The sequence below is a fragment of the Sebastes umbrosus genome, chromosome 22 (genome assembly GCF_015220745.1).
Source record: "Sebastes umbrosus isolate fSebUmb1 chromosome 22, fSebUmb1.pri, whole genome shotgun sequence".
NCBI classification, from domain to species: domain Eukaryota; kingdom Metazoa; phylum Chordata; class Actinopteri; order Perciformes; family Sebastidae; genus Sebastes; species Sebastes umbrosus.
In genome coordinates this window covers 10,074,228-10,091,894 of record NC_051290.1, presented here as the reverse complement: position 1 = coordinate 10,091,894, position 17,667 = coordinate 10,074,228, and the positions used below count along the sequence as shown (strand labels likewise).

The 17,667-nt window shown below is 41.1% G+C and overlaps 1 protein-coding gene across 8 annotated transcripts in view; it reads left to right on the top strand.

Moving 5' to 3' along the window:
- The window catches only part of si:ch211-200p22.4 (phosphatidylinositol-binding clathrin assembly protein), an 81,267-nt gene that overhangs the window by 4,318 nt on the left and 59,282 nt on the right, over positions 1-17,667 (top strand). The window lies entirely within an intron of this gene.

The window sequence follows — 17,667 nt, the reverse complement described above, 5'->3', positions numbered from 1 at the left end:
ACGAGTGAATTAAGTTGCCAGCAAAGCCCACTGAAATTACACTGAGTCATGTTGAAGGTGGCAATGATGCAAGTGGGACATAAGAGAGAATACGTTTATAAAAAATAGGAGTGAGTCATGTGTGTTTGACATTACTGGGACGAAATGTGCTGAAGTTCTGTTTTTCTGGGAACCAGACTTTGTCGGCATGGGATGCACATGTTTGATCGATGCTTCGCCTCAGCTGCCTAGCATCCGTCAACTCCTCCTCCTCCTCCTCCTCCTCCTCCTCCTCCTCCGCTTTAGGACTCAGCTGCTGACGTTCAACAAAAGTCATGTATTGTCTCCGCTCCTTTTGTGAACTTGGCCAGACCCGTACAGCCAATACGCCACGTCAAGCTTAATCATTGTAGGATATTGATTTCTCTGTGAGAGCAATGACCTCAGTGCCGCAGGGGGAACGGTCAGCGGGCGGCGCATCACATGAAGGTTCTGATTGTCATGTTGTTTGTGCGGTTGATGATTTCCCCGTGAAGGTAACATCGAGGCTGTCGAGTTCATTGCGTCGTCGGTATTGTAAGGGAAGGCGGCCAGCAGGCAGGAATGAAGGCAGGTTATAGGTGAGGTCGTCATTCACTCAGGCAGGTAGTCAATTTGTGAGTCGGTTAGCGAGCCGGGGAGGCTGGCAGGCAGTGTGTTCGATCATTACTCAGTCAACTAGCCAGCCAGCTGATCCAGCCTCTGGTAATGTGATGAACACAGGCAGCCAGGTGAGCTTCAGTCAGCCCTGTTCATAACAATGAAATAATCTGATCACACAGCTCTGACAGGTGGCAATGTGCCCAGAAGGTACGGCTAGTATGCAAGTTCCCAATGCAAATCTTAGATGGATAACAATAACTTAGATATATATTTATTTTGCACGGTATCCAGCAGAGAGTTGCACATTCGACGATATTATCATCTCACAGATGTCTTCAGTACCACGGGCCAAAATATATTTGTTCAAATTGCTTGTTTTATCTGACCATCAGTCCAAAATACTGTATTTACAATCATATATGACAAAACTGGCACAAAATCCTCATATCTCACGACCTGGAAACAGAGAACATTTGACATTTTTGCGTGAAAAATTTGATTAATCGGTTATAAAAAAAGTTGAATAATTTGCAACCAATTGTTTCAGCTCTACTTTAAATTGCTTATTTTGTCTCAAACCCAAAGATATTCCATTTTTAATGATATAAAACAGTGAAATTTGAGATGCTAGGACGAGCAAATATTAGTCTTTTTTTTGTTGGATAAATGACTAAACGACTAATCTATAGAGTGCAGGAATGAGTCCTAAAATCTCCCTTTAAGATACAATTTGAACAGATAAATAATGTGCGATTAATTGCGATTAACTATGGACAATCGTCAATTATAATGAAGGTAGATGAAGTATGATGAAGTGAAATCTAACCAAGACACATTTTAAGATGCATTGAGAAGCCAGGACCAAACTGCAGTCCACATCGACTGGATATTGGCACAATCTAGAATAGATACACCTGGAAACAAAATACTACAGGTTTCAGTTGCCAGCTAGCTTGCGTGTGAGTCAGCTAACAAGTCCACCGGTTAGTGAATTGTATGCCTGCAGAGCCATTTATCAATGGTATGAGAGAAACCAGGAGAAACGTGCAAACCTGACAGGCTTTGACACTATAATCATGGTTCGGTTGTGTTGTTGCTGACTTTGTTTATCTATCTTTCACACTGTCGGAGCCCCCTCCACCCACCTACCCACACACACATACAGTAAACACACACAACCATCATTTTCTACCGCTCTCCCCTTGGCACAATTTCCCTTCAAGCAGCTGTGACTGTCTGACAGCAAGCTGTGAATGATCTCACCGGCATATTTGCATCTAGACCCAATAACCGAATAAACCCTGGCAGAATCCTTTCAGCAACCGCCAGCCGGCAGCCAGCGAGCGTGCGAAGGTTTCGGGGGTCCGCTGTTAGCCGGAGCAGCCGTGACATTCACGCACCACTGGCGAAAATAAGTGCCGTTTTAAAGCCATTTAGTGTCATGACTGGGACCGTCCACCTCAATTAACCCCCAGCTTGTGAGTGGGTGGCAGAAATGTCGAATCCTTCCCATCAGGTCTGAATAGCTCTTCTATTTCTGGAAAATAATCGCCATAAAAATCAATGAGGGATGGGTCAAATGTGTCAGAATGTCTGTCTGCTTGCGCACCTGCTTGCAGTTTTCAGGTTGTCAAGGTGAGAGTTATTGTGTGCCTTTTCTACGCAGTTAAGTGATGTCATCTCACATGTACACTTAGGAGGCCGCTTCTTTCCACTTTGGCATCATTGAAACGCTGATTGTTTCGCCATGTTACAGCTGTTAAGAGAGAAGTTGTGACATTTAAACTGAAGTCTAGTTTCCTCTTCGCCGGTACTCTGTTGTCATGGCAGCAAACCAGCCAACTGGTTTGTGTTAAATGGACTTAAGTTGGCAGGGGGGGAAGTCGGATGGTGAAATCGTCTGCAGCCTCAGTAATGGTGCTGTTTTTACAGCCGTTGTTTATGCGGGTCGGGCTGGACATTTCTTAGAAGTAGTGAATGAAGCTTCCCGGTAATCCAGGTGATGGAATATCTAATAATCTTAATGAAAAGCGGTTGAAAGAGTCAGCTCGTTCTCCTGCCATTTATCTGTTTTACTGAATGACTGGTGGGAAGTTTCTGCAGTACTTAACCTCTGTGAGCAATTTACACCCTGACATCACGAGAGCCACTTGCTAGTCATGGAGAGAGAATCATTGGAGTCACATATTTGGAGGTGTGAATGAAATGATGTAAGTGGCTGGTAAAAGTGATGCTGCGGTCCAACCCCGGGCTTTGTTCAGAGTCGGTTGTTTCAGCTTGATGTAGTGTTGATGGCCTTCTTCACGCCTCCTCTAAACCATCTGTCTTCTCTGTCCAAAATGTGTCATTCATTGTCGTCAAAGGGGGGAATGAGAGAGGAGGGGAAATCCTTTTTCCTTTTAACTTTATTTCCATCAGAAATCTAAAAGTAAGTATCTGTAAGTTATTGCTTTTATACAGTTAATTAAATTATATTAACCACTTTAAAAACGGACCTTCCGAGGGCAGCTGCGGGAGATCGTTGTTTGCAGGATCCTGTTTAAATCTGTCAAATAAAAACCTTAATAGCTAGCACATTCATTCTTTTTGCAGCAGAAAGCTAAGGCTTCTGTCTTTTGCGTCAGCACGTTGAACGCTTGTGATGCCGTTACGTTACATGCGGAACGTAATGCCTTTGCACTCGATCTGCTCATTAAAATGAGCATATCTCAAAATCTAAAAATGTGCATAGTTCAAATGACTTACGGAGTGTTAAGAAATATTGTTCATGTATCTACATTTAGAAATCTTTTAGATCAGTATTTGGTTTATTTAGTAACATTTTATGAAAAAACATGTCACAAGAAGTGTAAAAAGAAATGTTCAAAGAAAAGAATACAGAAATAAATAATCTTGGGGAAATAAATAAGGGTGGAAATGCAAAGGGAAAATCGTGCATAAAATAAATAAATAAATAAATGCAAAAATAAATAAATAAAAAAATGTATCAAAAATACATAAATAATTAAAACGGAAAATTAGAGAGTAAAGAGTAAGAGTAAATAAATAAGGAAATTAATAAAAAAATGACTACAGAAATATCAATTTATGTCACATTTTGTCAATTAATTAATGGCTACATTTATTTTTAATATATTTGCTACATTTAATTATTTATGGAGTCATTTATTTTTGGTTCCTTCCTCCATAGTCCTTCATAAGGTTGTACAGATTTTAGAAATATAACGCTTGAAGAATTGAAGATTCTCCAAGAAATTACTTCACAATAAGCAAAAATACCAATGTAGGCACTGGCAGACCACTTCTATTGCAGAGTTCAAAGGGTTAAGAGCATTCAACAGTGTGATTTTAGAGATGGATGATGTATCAATGTGTTGTTGCTCAGCTCAAACATACACCTGGTGAGAGAGTTGACCAAGCCGTGGTCACACAAAAGAGGACGATATGATGCTCAGTAAAGGCGTAGGCATGCTTCAAAAGTTTGTTTGAAGCATGCCGACGCCTTTACTGAGACAGTCTAACAACTTTTTAAACCGTCTATCCAAACACCTTTGCGTAATCGACATTGGAGGGGCTGACATTTTTTTGTAACTTTCCAAAAGGAGGAAGGCTTTGAAGGATTTGAACGTTCCCTTTTGAGCTCCCCTTTTTCAATTCTTCACACAACTACTTCCGTCACTTTTCGTGTGTAAAAGGAGGGAGAATAATGTGCACTGTTATGTCCAGTGCACATTATTGCGTCTTACCTTTCCTCATAGTGGGAGAACCTGCTTCCAGACGTGGTTGGATGCCATGTCGACGTTTGTTTCAAGCATACCCTGTCCTTTAAACCCAGAAGCTTTGCAGAAAGTAAAGTAAATGTCAGCACTACATAATGATTCTCTGATGCTTTTCTTTAGCTGATCTTCACCTTTGACCTTTTGGAGGACAGGAAAAGGTGAATAGAAAATCTCCCTGTAGCGAACACTAAAGAATCCCAGTGCATGTTCATTGTGTCTCAAGCAGCAGCATTTCTTGTGGAGGTTTAGCCTCAGTGTTGCTGCGTCATTACATTGAAATGTTGTGTTGCCAGGAAACATTTGACATGTTTTTGACCCTTTTGCTGGCTTCGTGGGTTGTTGCTATGCATCGTCCATGTGCATAGTTGTTGGACTCTTTATTCCCCAGGTAGCAGTTTGTGTGTACAGTTGATTGGTCGGTGAATAAATGCAACAACTCTTCAGCTCAAGATCCGAACTTCCTGTATCTTGCAACACTGACTCAGACTCTCTTAAGGTGTGCTGTTAAGGTGAACCAGCTTTTCTCCTTAAAGTGACAAGCCGCTCCTCTGAGTTTTGCTCAGCTTTTTAATTAATTATTAACATTTCTTTTAACCATTTAACCGATAGCGTTAATCAGTTACAATTCTTAGTGTTAAATGGTTAATTATTAACATCCCTAGTTAAAATAACTACGAAAATGGCGTTACTTAAGTACGGAAGTTACGTGACAAATGAGCCTATGTTTTGGGTAAAATAACTACTGAAGTGGCCTAACTTAAGTATGGAAGTTACGTGACAAATTAACGATGACATCTGGTTTCACACGGGATACGATGGGCAAAAGTAGTTTTTCACCCACCTGTCCACCTCGACCTCCTCCTTAAACGGCGTTTGTCGCTCTTTATACTCCCTGATTCACAATTCTGTGAATTACATACAAATTGATTTCGCTGGATATATACTGTATGAATTACATTCCATTACTTTTCATAGGTATAGCTACTAACGGTGTATGAGAACAGCCTGCTTAAAAACAGTAAAACCTAGTAAAGGATTTTGTTTTTGTTTCAAATTTCTACAGAATCCCGACAGATTTTGTTTTCCGTACTATAACAGGACATCCAAAAGACTTGCTAACCAAAGTCAAAATGACCATTTGTCTGGTGTTGTTGTCCCGCCCTGGTCAGGCAGTTTTATACCGACCAACATGCAATTCTAAACAGCAATCTTTACCACAGCTTTTGGCTTGGCAGTTTAGTCAGACTCTCCTGTTATTGAGGGCATTTTTCAGGCCTTTCTACTCAGGTTATAGAAGCTTAATACAACACGGCACATGGTTTTTACCAGCTGGCTGAGCTGCTGGCCCACAGGTCCTTTGACAGCATGTTGTGTCGGGCCATTTTTAGCCAAAGCTTAAAACTAGGTTACACTTGCATGACAAATTGATGTGGTGCTAGAGTAGTCCAACACTTTGACTGGCTCTGTCTGGGCTACAGTGTGTCTCTGGGTTAGTTTAGGAGACAGATAGAGTAAAGACACGGTTTACAGTAGGTTATTGAGCTCAGGTTTGTGTTCTTTCAGCCTCCGGTGAGTGGGTGGGTCACCTTGACAGATCTATTCATTGTGCAAGAGTACATACTGTATGTTAAATGTGGGTGTATGGATGTGGTACTTTTGGGATTATTTCAAAGTCCCCATACAAACATTTCCCCTGTACAATAATTTATAATATTTTAAGAGTAATGCTGATTTTTCTTTTGATATAATTCACATTGAAGTTTATAAAATACCCTGAGAGGACACTTTGCTTCAAATACTTGTTGGTATACTGCTTTCTTTCCCTTAAAGTGCCATATTTGTATGGTTGGTGGCTGTTGGTTTAGTCCAATGTGTGATTTGAGTACTCCTTTCATTTCTCACGTTAGTAATTACTCCATGTTGCTGCTGCCGTCACAGGACCACCTGTTGCTGTGAGTTTTGACAGTCTGTTATTTGTCATCACCACAACTGGACCCCATGAAAGAGAGGCGGTTAACGCTGGCCAGACAACCTCCTTTCTGTAATATGAGACAAACACGCCACTGAGTGTGTGCAGGAGCTGCCGATTACTAAGCGGGTGTTGAAATAACAAGAAGGAAAATTAACGTTCATTTGGAATCCGTGGCTTCGTTTACATGCATACTAATATTCCACTATATGAGAATATTCTGAATTTGATACGGGTCATGTAAACAGCATATTCTAAATTAGGCCTTTTATGTCCTATTAGGACATGTCGGATATTCTGATATTATTCAGGTTTTAGGAGCATTATTTGGACTTGTATACAGCGCATTCAGAATATGCATTTCAATTGGAGCTTTTACAGCAGTTTGCGACACACAGCATCTTGCCTATTTACAGCCAGCTCTGTGCGTTGTACACAAACCAACTAGCGGACAGTTTGCAGACATGCATGCCCAAAAGAAAAGCCCACATTTCTGTTCGTAGGGAGAAATGCATATACTTTTAAACGTTATGAAAAACTTGGGTATCAATAGATTTTTTTGGATATACGCAAATACCGCAACACCGACCTTTTCAAGAAGGTGGTTGAAGGAATGAGTGAGGGTTGCTGTGTTCGAATATCGGCAATTGCCAGTTGCGGTTTAACATATCGCCCAACCATACTACTTAGTAGGAATATTGGCTTTTTTTTGGAATAAGGGCAAAAAACTGAATATTTTTTGCATGTAAACATAGTTACTGCTAACTAGTCAGCTCATGTTGCTAGTTTCCACTTTCTGAGTGGAATACAAACTTAACAGCACAATGGGTCCTTCTAAATGTTGGAAGTTTTAAAGGTGTCTTAAATTGCTAATACATGTAGTTGAAAGTCAACACTATGTGGGTTTATTGCAAATAGAATGGTGCAGGAATGAGTCCTAAAACCTGGGAAGGAGTTTGTAAGTCGATTGGTTTTTTGAATGGGGTTTATAGTTAGATGCCTGAAATAAGGTCTGTGGTTAACACAAGTTTACGAGATTTTAACGTTTTGTTCTGCGATATAAAATGCGTCAGTAAATATCCCACTCGTGAATTTTGAAGCTTTTACGTGTCTTAAAAAAGTTAGGTTGCTAACAAGTGGCTACGTCATCCCTGCAGCACTCTATGGCAAAAAAGGCTTGTTAATATCCACGTTCATAGGCTAAACAGGCATGCGGCATATCGCACAACCTTTGCTCTTAAATGTCAGTCAAACACTGTCATGGGAAATGCCCACGAAAAAGCCTAAAGTTTAGCCGCCATTTCCACAAATATGTTAATTTTATCCTCTTTTGAAAAGTAGCTGCATTATTATTATAGATTATGTGGACTGTTGAATCTTGATTCCACGCCATATTTAGTGTTTTCGTTTTTCTGCCATTCTGTCCTTTTTTAATCTTTCTGCAGTCTCATTACACAGTGTGCACACATGGAGTGATTTATTACCATGCACTGAATACCACTAAAAGTAGTAATCCCGGGAATTGATGTGATTTTAGGTCATTTAAGAATACAAATAGTCCTGCTTATTTCCTGCTATTCGTGTTGCATTGATTCCAGCCCTGATAGAGCTGCTGCAGGGTGTAGCTGGTTGGGGGCATGGCGGGGGACGCCTGTGTCTTAAGTGATTGTTGGTGAGTCTAATGCTATCTAAACAGAGTGGGACAGCCCCTCCCTGGCTGCAGAGCTCAGATAGGCCCAGTTTAGACTGCCAGGCAGGAAAAAGGCTTACTGCTGACTGTCTGGATACGTCTGTTTCAAGCCCAGCCCAAGGGATTGCCCGTGAAGTGTTGAGTGTGTGAGACTGTCTGTGTGTGTATGTGTGTGTGTGTGTGTGTGTGTGAGTGTGGGAAGAAGGATGAATTACAGTGCCTCCTGTGAGAGTGCTTCAGTGTCTTTGAGTGTGTATGGGATCAGTTGCAAACCAGCTACATAGTCGGCGAATATGTCATACTTACTGCGCTGCGTGCCCAAGTAGTGATTTAGTGACCAAATATCATCGACAGCACAGGACCTTGCATGACCAAATTCTGCTATGAAACAACACAGAGGAAAAGCAATATTAGCCTGCTTTTTTATTTAATACATAATTCAGGATCTACAAGATATTTGTGACAAGTCTTTAAATATACTGGGCTTTAAATTGGCTGGCTGCATTTCATTACATTAATCATGTTATTGCTCGAAAGTCCCAATGTAATTAACTTTGTTTAGCATAACATTTCCCCCATGTTTTCCCAGAACGGACAAACCAAACACTGGCTCTAGATAGAGATTTGCGTTTTAGCGTCAGCCACCATAGTTCTTCTGCATGCTTTGCACACGGGAGTAGCTTCAGTTTATTGCAATCTGCAACCTCACCACGAGATGCTGCCAAATTGTACACGCTGCACCTTTAAAACAAACACATTTGGTGATTTAATGTTTTCAAATAACTTCAAGGATTACACGTTCCTCTATGGGTTGAGAAAATACCTTATTTTTGCCTCAAAACACTTTCAGAACCCATTGAATTATCTCAAAAATGTCCCATTTAAATCAGTAAATTATGAACTATATGCATTTCTTTAATTGGTAGACAGAGAAAAAATGGACATTAACCATACAGCAATAATGCTAAAACAAGCAGCAACCTAGCTCTTCACTAACTTATTGTGTACTACTGCAAGTTGGCTAACAAGCTAGTGTACTTGTACGACTGTTATCTATTACGTAGCATCTGCTGTCACAGATCTCAAAGTGCAGTAAGAATGAATTCAACCTTTCATTTATCTCAGGAAACTTCACCAGACTAGTTGGGGTTAATGCCGTTCTCGGGGGAACCCTCGCAGTCCCCTCGCCTACTCTGATCCAATGTTCTCTACGATACAAAGGGAACACTACATGCTCATTTTACACATTTAGCGTATTAAGTAATGGTAGGACGCGGTTTTAAATAGGCTTTGTCTGTGTGCGTGTTTGGGAACATTCAGTACTTCTGTTGCCGTTCTTATGTCTGGTTATTTTTAGCCGTGTTCTCTCCGGAGCCGTTGGCTGGGTTCAACTGCTTGTTTTTATTCCCGTAGTCTACCTGTGTGCATGCACGTCTGTCTGCTTGTCTCTGTTGGCGTCACTTTCTTTTTTTTTTCCCGACACAAACCGATAGACGTTCCCCCAAGTGCAGAGACATGCACGCAGAGACTTCAATCCTATCCGCTAGACAAGATTTCCCGAATCCCCCCCATGAAAACATGGCAGTTGGAGACGAGAGAGTTTGTCTGTCCCTAAATCTGTCTCTCTATATTTCTGTGTGACTAAGAGAGGCAGAGGAGAAACCACTCTTGTTTAAGACCTCAAGGGGGGAATTAAAGCTATAGAACCAGCCTATTAATAGACCAATTTCTGATGACATTTTGTCTTAGTTTCTACACTATTTATTCTACCCTCGTCTTAATCCTCTTTCCCCTTCTTTTTATTTCTCCTCCTCCCGTACTTCCCCGCTCATCATCTCAAATCAGGCCCAAAATTGACTTGATTTTTGTGTAATGTGTACCCTGCATTAGTTATTGTTGGTAATATACACTGACTTTGGATAAGGTTATGCATAGACTGTATATGTAGGAATGTCATCATGCAGAAATCTAAGTCAGGTCACATGGGAAAAAGTTTTTGGAAGGGCTTGGGAAAATAGCGCTTTGACGCTATTTAACATACTTCAACCAAAATTTGAAAGATCAGATTTGAATAATTAAGAAACACCACTTGGAAGCTGCAGAATGATAAAAGCCTCAAAAAACTCAAATAATGGACCCGCCATGTGGTTCCCTTAGACACATTTTTCTGTTTCTATTAACAGCTAACTGTCAGATTAACTGGAATAAAATGGCGATTTAATTTCGGCCACTTAAGATAAAAGAAAAATCGAATTTCTATGTGAAAACGCTTTATTTCTGTCCACATTTTCACAAAGTTCTTCATCTACTCTAAAGTGGCGACACAGAAAAAACAGGAAAACACAAAACAATCTGTTCATTCTGTTGCCTCCTCCTCGCCGTGATTGCTTGTTTTGTCTTTTAATATAGCGGAAAACACAATTTAGTTGTTGTCATTGCCTGTTTTGGTTTTCAAAGAACTGCAGGAGAATAAAATAATGATTTGTTTGGTGGCTCGTAAATGCTACCTGCTAATCTGTGCTGCCGCCTTAAGGCAGTCAGTCAAATCACTGTTTTGTTCCGGAGAAGTCGTCCTGAAACATAAATGCAGATCAATGATATACCCTCTATTGTGTCTTTGATTGTATCGGCGGCAAAGTGAGCGATCATAGAAAGAATTGGATGTACTGCATCGTGTAGGAAAAGCTTTGTTTTTCCTGTCAACACTACAAAACAAGACTTTTCATATTCATCCACTCCTTTTTTTATAGTATCGTATTTAGAAAAGCACTGTTAGTTAGGGCTTAGTGTGATTGTAAAGCCAAAAAAGAAAATGCTTCTTCAAATTTAGCAGGCTTACAATTCTTCACAGCTCTCTTCCTTGTATCAGGAGGATTTGAGAGGGGAAGAAAGAAAGAGGGAGGGAGTGAGGGGTGGACGGGGAATCCTCTTTTGAGGCAAACCCTGTCTGCAGTCCCTAACACAGAAGCAGACAGAGGAGAGAAAGAGATTACTAGTACATGCCAGACAAGGTGCTGATACTGCGCAGCGTTAATCTTTAACAGATTGGGGCTGCACTCCTGTGTCTGGCTTTTCATCTGCGTGGTGTCTGTTGGTGTGTACAACCCCTCCTGTTACTCAGTACAGGCTTTGACTGAAGGTCAGTCAACCCTCTCTCAGTTAGAAGTGTTATAAAACCTTGATCGTCTCAATTGAGAGAGAGGGAGAGAGATCACAATGGAGTGATAGGAACGACAGGGTGGTCGAGCTGTTAGAGACGTCGTCCTTCAACTGGATGAAACATTAAAGCTTTCTCGTTGGCAAGTATCCACCCTGCTGAAGTGTCCTTGACTAAAACATTGAATCCCCTACAAGCAACAGAGGTGTTATTCTGTCGTGTAGTTGACCTCCGACCTCCTTGGAGAGACGAAACCAGAAACAGAAAATCCCCTCGAGATCGTATTGTATTGCTTTTAGTTCTGTTTTCAAAGCCACTGGGAAGGCAAATCCATGATTGGCTCTTAATTATGTAATTTGGGATCTAATGTGCATATATATAGTATCGCCCAGTCCAATATTCTTACATTTACAGATATTGTATTCATTTGTTTACGTCTGAGATTCATTGCAGTGATATTCTGCGCTGCCGATGGTGGTAGAAATCACTATTTTGCGGCGATGCGGTTGAGTAAAGTGAGAAACTAAATGAAGAAATAATAACGGCTATTGTAGTAACTTCTTGAACGCCCTCATCAGAAGCTGCTGGGCGCTGCATTGTTTTGAGGAAGGTCACAAGTTCAGTGGTTACATTGGCATGTCATGTGTCCCTTCAAAGCATTTTGACAGAACTGTGTCAACACACTGTCTTCTCTTCATAAGAGTCTCAGTTAAACATTTAAAGTCTTTGAGATTTGTCCAGATTTTGTTCTCTAGTGTGCAGCCATCTCTTTAGGAATTCCAGCTATGTGAGCACAACCTTCCGTTGGTGGTCTCTGAAGGGACAGAAACTGTGTCAAGCACACAAAGCAAGGCACTGGTGTCCCATCATGCCCGGCCAAGGTTTTAAAAGATGTCAAGATGGGATTGAGAAGCTGATTGCAGGTCTGGTCACAAGGGTTAATCCACCTCAGACTCTTTCCCACTAGGAGAACTGTTGAATTATTTACATCCCACTTTCCAAATCTTGGTGTTGAGACTAAATGTGAAGTCCACTGATGCAACAAAGGGCTCCATACTGACTCATACCAGCTTTAAAATGTATAATAACACCAGACTCAATTTGTTTTTTCCATTTTCTTTGTTGTTTTGAGCTGCAGCAGGCAGCTGTTTACAGTGAATAAGCTCTAAATACCCTTCGTGCGCTACCTGCTCAGCATGAAACAACAGACAGACACAGTTGGTGACTAGCTGGTGCACATACTGGAGCATTTAGCAGCTAAAGAGCCGGATATTTTTCTCGGAAAGCAAAACAGAGCTAAACAAGAGTGAATATCCGACCTACGTTTGACAGAAACACGACTCCAAATGAATGCTAATGTTCCTCTGTGGCAACAGTTTGCTAAGATGTTTGTCATATCAACTTAAAAGTTAATAATAGTGTTGTGTTTACAGCTTGTTTCTGTTGACTCCAAATGGCCCCAAACATCAGTTATTAAAGGAGTTAAATTCAGGGCATTTCTATTGACCCTCTTGCTGTGAGGCGACAGTACTAACCACTGCACCACTGTGCAGCCCAATTTCCACTCCAGTCTTTCCAAAATAAACACTTGTCTTGGTTAGGTTTAGGCAACAAAACTACCGCCCGTGAGAGGTCTGTTTTTAAAGGGTTAAGTAAAGGAGAATTTAGAGCTTTAAAATGACAATCAGAAAGGACCAGGTAATGAACGAATATGTTACATTAGCAAAACACGTGAACCGGATGAAATCTGAATCTTGTTAAAGGTTAATTAGTTTTATTTTCTAGCCGGTGGATGCACCAGACAGACAAAGAAATCAAAAGGGAGTCAGGACTCAAGTTTGTCTGCAGATCAGAGGAGATGAAGGAGGAGATGAAAGTTGTGCGCGCGTGCGTTTGTGTTGCGTGTGTGTGTTGCCTGGAAGTGGGTGGATATGAGGGACTTAGAGGTGGATGAAGAGACGAACGGAGAGCACTGATAGAAGGTAGCCAGCTGGGCCAGATGTGATCTCCGTCTCCTCCTCCTCCTGCCCTTCTTCCTCTGCTTGATCTGACCACCTGCTTTCTCGCTCACCAACACACACAAACAGGAAGATTGATGCTTGGTGACACGAATACATTAAATAACTATGTTACAAAACATTGATAGATTTCTCTCGGTTCATTGCATCGAAGTGTACCAAGCACACGCTTCCTCACGAGCTCTCAAGCCGGTCCCTCGGTACCAGGAAGTCTCTGGTCTATTGTGGTTCAGTCCGAAGCCCACAGAGGTCAACAGATGACCAGTAACAATGGACCTCAGATCAGAGAGGAACACAGAAGGTCACTGTTGGGAATGAGATCACATTTACTCAGCAGCCATGCCTCCCACATGTCTGTATGTGACTGTGTTAGTTAGGTTGTCACGGATGCTAATTTCTTGTACAAGGAAGCAACAATCAAACAAGATCAACAGATGAGGAATGTAAGGGAGAGGAGAAGGAATAAACTATAAATAGAGACACATTTCCCTGATCAATCAATCAGTCATTTTGTCTAAAAGATGTCAGAAAATAGCGCCAACGTCAAAGAGTAGAAGCAAAGAGGCTAAATTAAACTAATCAAGAAAATAATTGACTGAAATTAATCGTTAGTTGCAGCCCTAGAGCGAAGGGGTACTGAGTTGGTTGCAATCTGCAACCACACGCCTAGATGCCACCAAATACTACACACTGTACCTTTAATATCCCTGGATACAAAAGTATAAGTAAGTAAAGAATAAAATAGTATTGTATTAGATTATCTGCCATATTGCACACAGTCTTATGTACGAGGTAAACCTGCAGAATAGACCAATAGTATCCATACAGTGCAGTCAAGTTCCCACCAAGACCCTTCGACTCATCTTTGAAAGTATACGTGCAGTGAGGGCGGACTTTTTGACATTGTGTTCTTTAACTATCTTGTGATGTGCCGGCGTCAATTAGCCGGGTCAGATTCCTTTGTGCAGGTAATTGCTCGCGAGACGTTGACGTGTCGGTCAGTTGAGGACTGCATCTCGTGTATTTTTCCATTTGTGGTCAGAACAATTGCTCCGGGGTAAAAAAACCCCACATCCTCAGACCTGTTTCTGCTGCGTACCGCGTCAGGAAAGAGAGGAGAGATAAAGCGAGGCGAGGAGGCTTGTTGAGCTGTGTGTGGATTCCTGCAAATTGTCTGGATGAAGAGACTCTCATGTCTCTCATGTCTCATTTATCTTTTTTTTTATTTCTTTCTCCTTTCCCTCTATTCGTCTTGTGGTTTTCTCTCTTTCTCCCCTCGTATCCTCCCCTCTTTACCCCTACCCTCCTTTTTTTTTATCTGTGCCATATGTTTGCCTCAATCGCCTTTCCCTTCCCTTTCTGTCTGAGATCAGTGGCATCTAATGCTTTCCACTCTGCCTGATTAAGTCAGCACATGTACCCTCTTTACATTATCACTCGCGCACATATACGCTCATGCACGGGGCGTCCCTACAGACCTAATCAGTCTTTCTCTTAGTTCTCTCTCTCACACCACCACCAGACCTAATGAAAAAACATGAGCTCTGTTAAAAAACGAAGGGGAGATGGACATGCAGATAGAAAAGGTAGCAGCAAAAATTAAAGAGATGGGGTGGATAGATTGAAAACAAAGCCACCAGTCGCTATTAATGCCTGTTTCCAGGTCAGAGATATGAATTGTATCTAATCAGCATTGGTGATGCCACGCAGGGATGCAGTAGGAGGGTGTATAGAGACAGAAAGACAAGGTGAGGAGAACAGTCAGAGAAAAGAAACGACTCATTCAACGTGCTGATGCATTCATATAAGCTGGAACGTTTCATAATGGAGAACGGGATCGTGACGGGAGCGGCAGTGAGCAACGCAAGGCATTGTGGTATTTTTAGGACACGGATTGAAAGCTGCGGTAGAGAGCCGAGTGACTGGGAATCAAAAGAGGGATGGGACATACATGGAATAAAATATGACATCCACAGAGTCAAAATGCTTTCGTTATCATTAAAGTAGCTCGTTCTTGTTGTCGTGCGGAGCTCGGCTAGGAGCTTCATGAAGAAAGCCAGCTAGCTCTAGCCCTCCAGCTGTCACAGAGTCAGTTTAGACTCTACATAATAAGCTGTATTCTCACTAACGTGACAATCTACAAGAAACAGATAATGAACCCAGTTGGCGTAATGTTAGTTATCAATGCTGTTGGCATGCTAAAGACCCTAACGTTACCTACTGACATTTCATTACGGGAGACTTCACATAATAACTAATAACGATAAAGGTATCGACCGAAACAACCCAGTACCAGGTAGTGTCGAAACTTCTCCAGTCAAACGATACCTGTAATCGATTCCTTTTTGTGCCCAGATCTACAAAAAGATGACTGTTTAGCTCGCAGCCAATCACCGCAAGACAGTTATTGCGACGTGTGATTGGCCTACTACCACAACAGCTACGACCCATACAGCCGGAAATTCTTTGTTGATTTGTGTTTGTTGTCGCGTTGTGGTCAAATATGAATGAATCAAAATGAATGAATTCATGTAAACAACAAAACGATATCCCGGATCATGGCGACCACTCTCCAGAATGCAATGTGCCATGATGTTGTTGCCTATTCCCTGTAGGCATGAAATCCTGCCACTCTATGTGTTGAAAACTGCAATTCAGATCCACTCTGTTAGCCGCTGCTTGGCCATCATTCACACCACTCAGTGCGGCTAAATGGATGTATTGTGCTGTAATGTACCTTTTATATTACATGACTCTCCTTTGTATCGACTAAATAGCCAACCACATGGTGTGTGTTGAAGTGGGAGAGGTGCCATGTTGAGTGAATGAGAATAATGCTGGACTGGAGGTCTGCTGTGTTTTGTTACTGTATGTGTGGGCAAGTGCTTGAGGGAGATGATGCGTTAAGTGAGTGAAGGAAAGATGGGCTTTATTGAATGAGCGCGTGCTCGTACGTACGTACGTGCGCGCGCAGCCTGATTACGCTGATGAAGCCTCCCGACGGGACTCTCCCAGCTACAGTCCTCCAGTAGTCTAATGAGAAGCTGTTTCCGTAGTTACCAGGTGTGAGAGCCGGCAGCTCGTAATGTCCTGTGGAGAAGAACAAAGGATGAGGAGTGGAGGTGGATGGAGAGAGATGGAGAGAAGGAATGAAAGGGGTGGAGAACGCCAGGGAAATGAAACAACAGAAAACTGGTGTGAATGATCAATTTAGCCGTGTGTGTCTGTATTGATGTTGGTGCATGAGAGGATCACTGTGTGTGTCACCTGTTGGGAGGGAAGACACTGGATCTTTGTAATAAGCTCGGGGACCCGAAACAGGAATCCGTTCAAATCAATCTCAACTAAAGTGGTGAGAACAGGGAGGTGGTGCCAAGCTGTTAGTATCCGGTCAGATCTTATCGAGCACCTTCCAAATACAGTTGGCTCGTAGTAAATTAAAGAGGTTTTTTATGCATCGATGGCTGGATAAGATCTCGAGACTCGCAAATGTCTGCATATGTGGGGTTTTCTTAAGATGTAAATGGGGAAAAGGTTGGTGCTCATTGTTGTGAGAATGTGTCTATACTGTCTATATTTTTCTCTTGTCAGTGTATTTGGTAAAAGCTTTTCCCAGGTCTCCTAAAAAAACACCCAGTCATCATTCAATCATATGCTTCTGCCTTGTTCCTTCCTTATTCTACAGGTTCATTCAAATCAAAGCAGCATGTAACATGATGAGCACTAATGTAATACTTTAGCAGATTAAAGAATACACACTTGTAGTTGTCAGGAAACCCTGATGGAAGTTAAAAATACTTTTGAATTATATTTGGGGTCAATTTAGCTTTTTTGTCATGATATTATATTATATTATATTTATAAAATACTTTTTTTCAAATGTAGGCCTAGCCGTATTAAATGCATGTGCAAGTTAGCTTGTATTGGCTACAGTATTTAGGTCTGCATTAGTTGCTTTAGTGTTTTCTGTAATGTGTGGATGCTTTTGAGTGTATGTCGAGGTTAAAATAATTGAGTTTTCAATTATTTTTTATTTTTTATTTTATTTTAATTTTGACTTTTCGATTTCATTTGAGCTAAAAAACTAAAACTGAAATCAATTTATGTTTATTTTTATTTTTATTTTATTCAGGGTTTTTTTCCCAGGAAATATTGTTTCAGTTCAGGATTTTGTTTTTATATAGTTTCAGTTTAAAAACAGTATTTATCACTGTTTATTTTTGTTTTAGTTTCAGTTTTAGTTTACTATAATAATTCTAGTGTATGTGCTACTGTGGACATAGATTAGAAAAGATGGGGGATATAATAAACTGTGTCATTCAATTCTGCAACTAACACATTATTATTATCGATTAATCCACTAATTATTTTCTGGATTAACCCCATGGTCTGTAAAAGGTCAGCAAATTTCCCAGAGTCTTCAAAAGTATTTT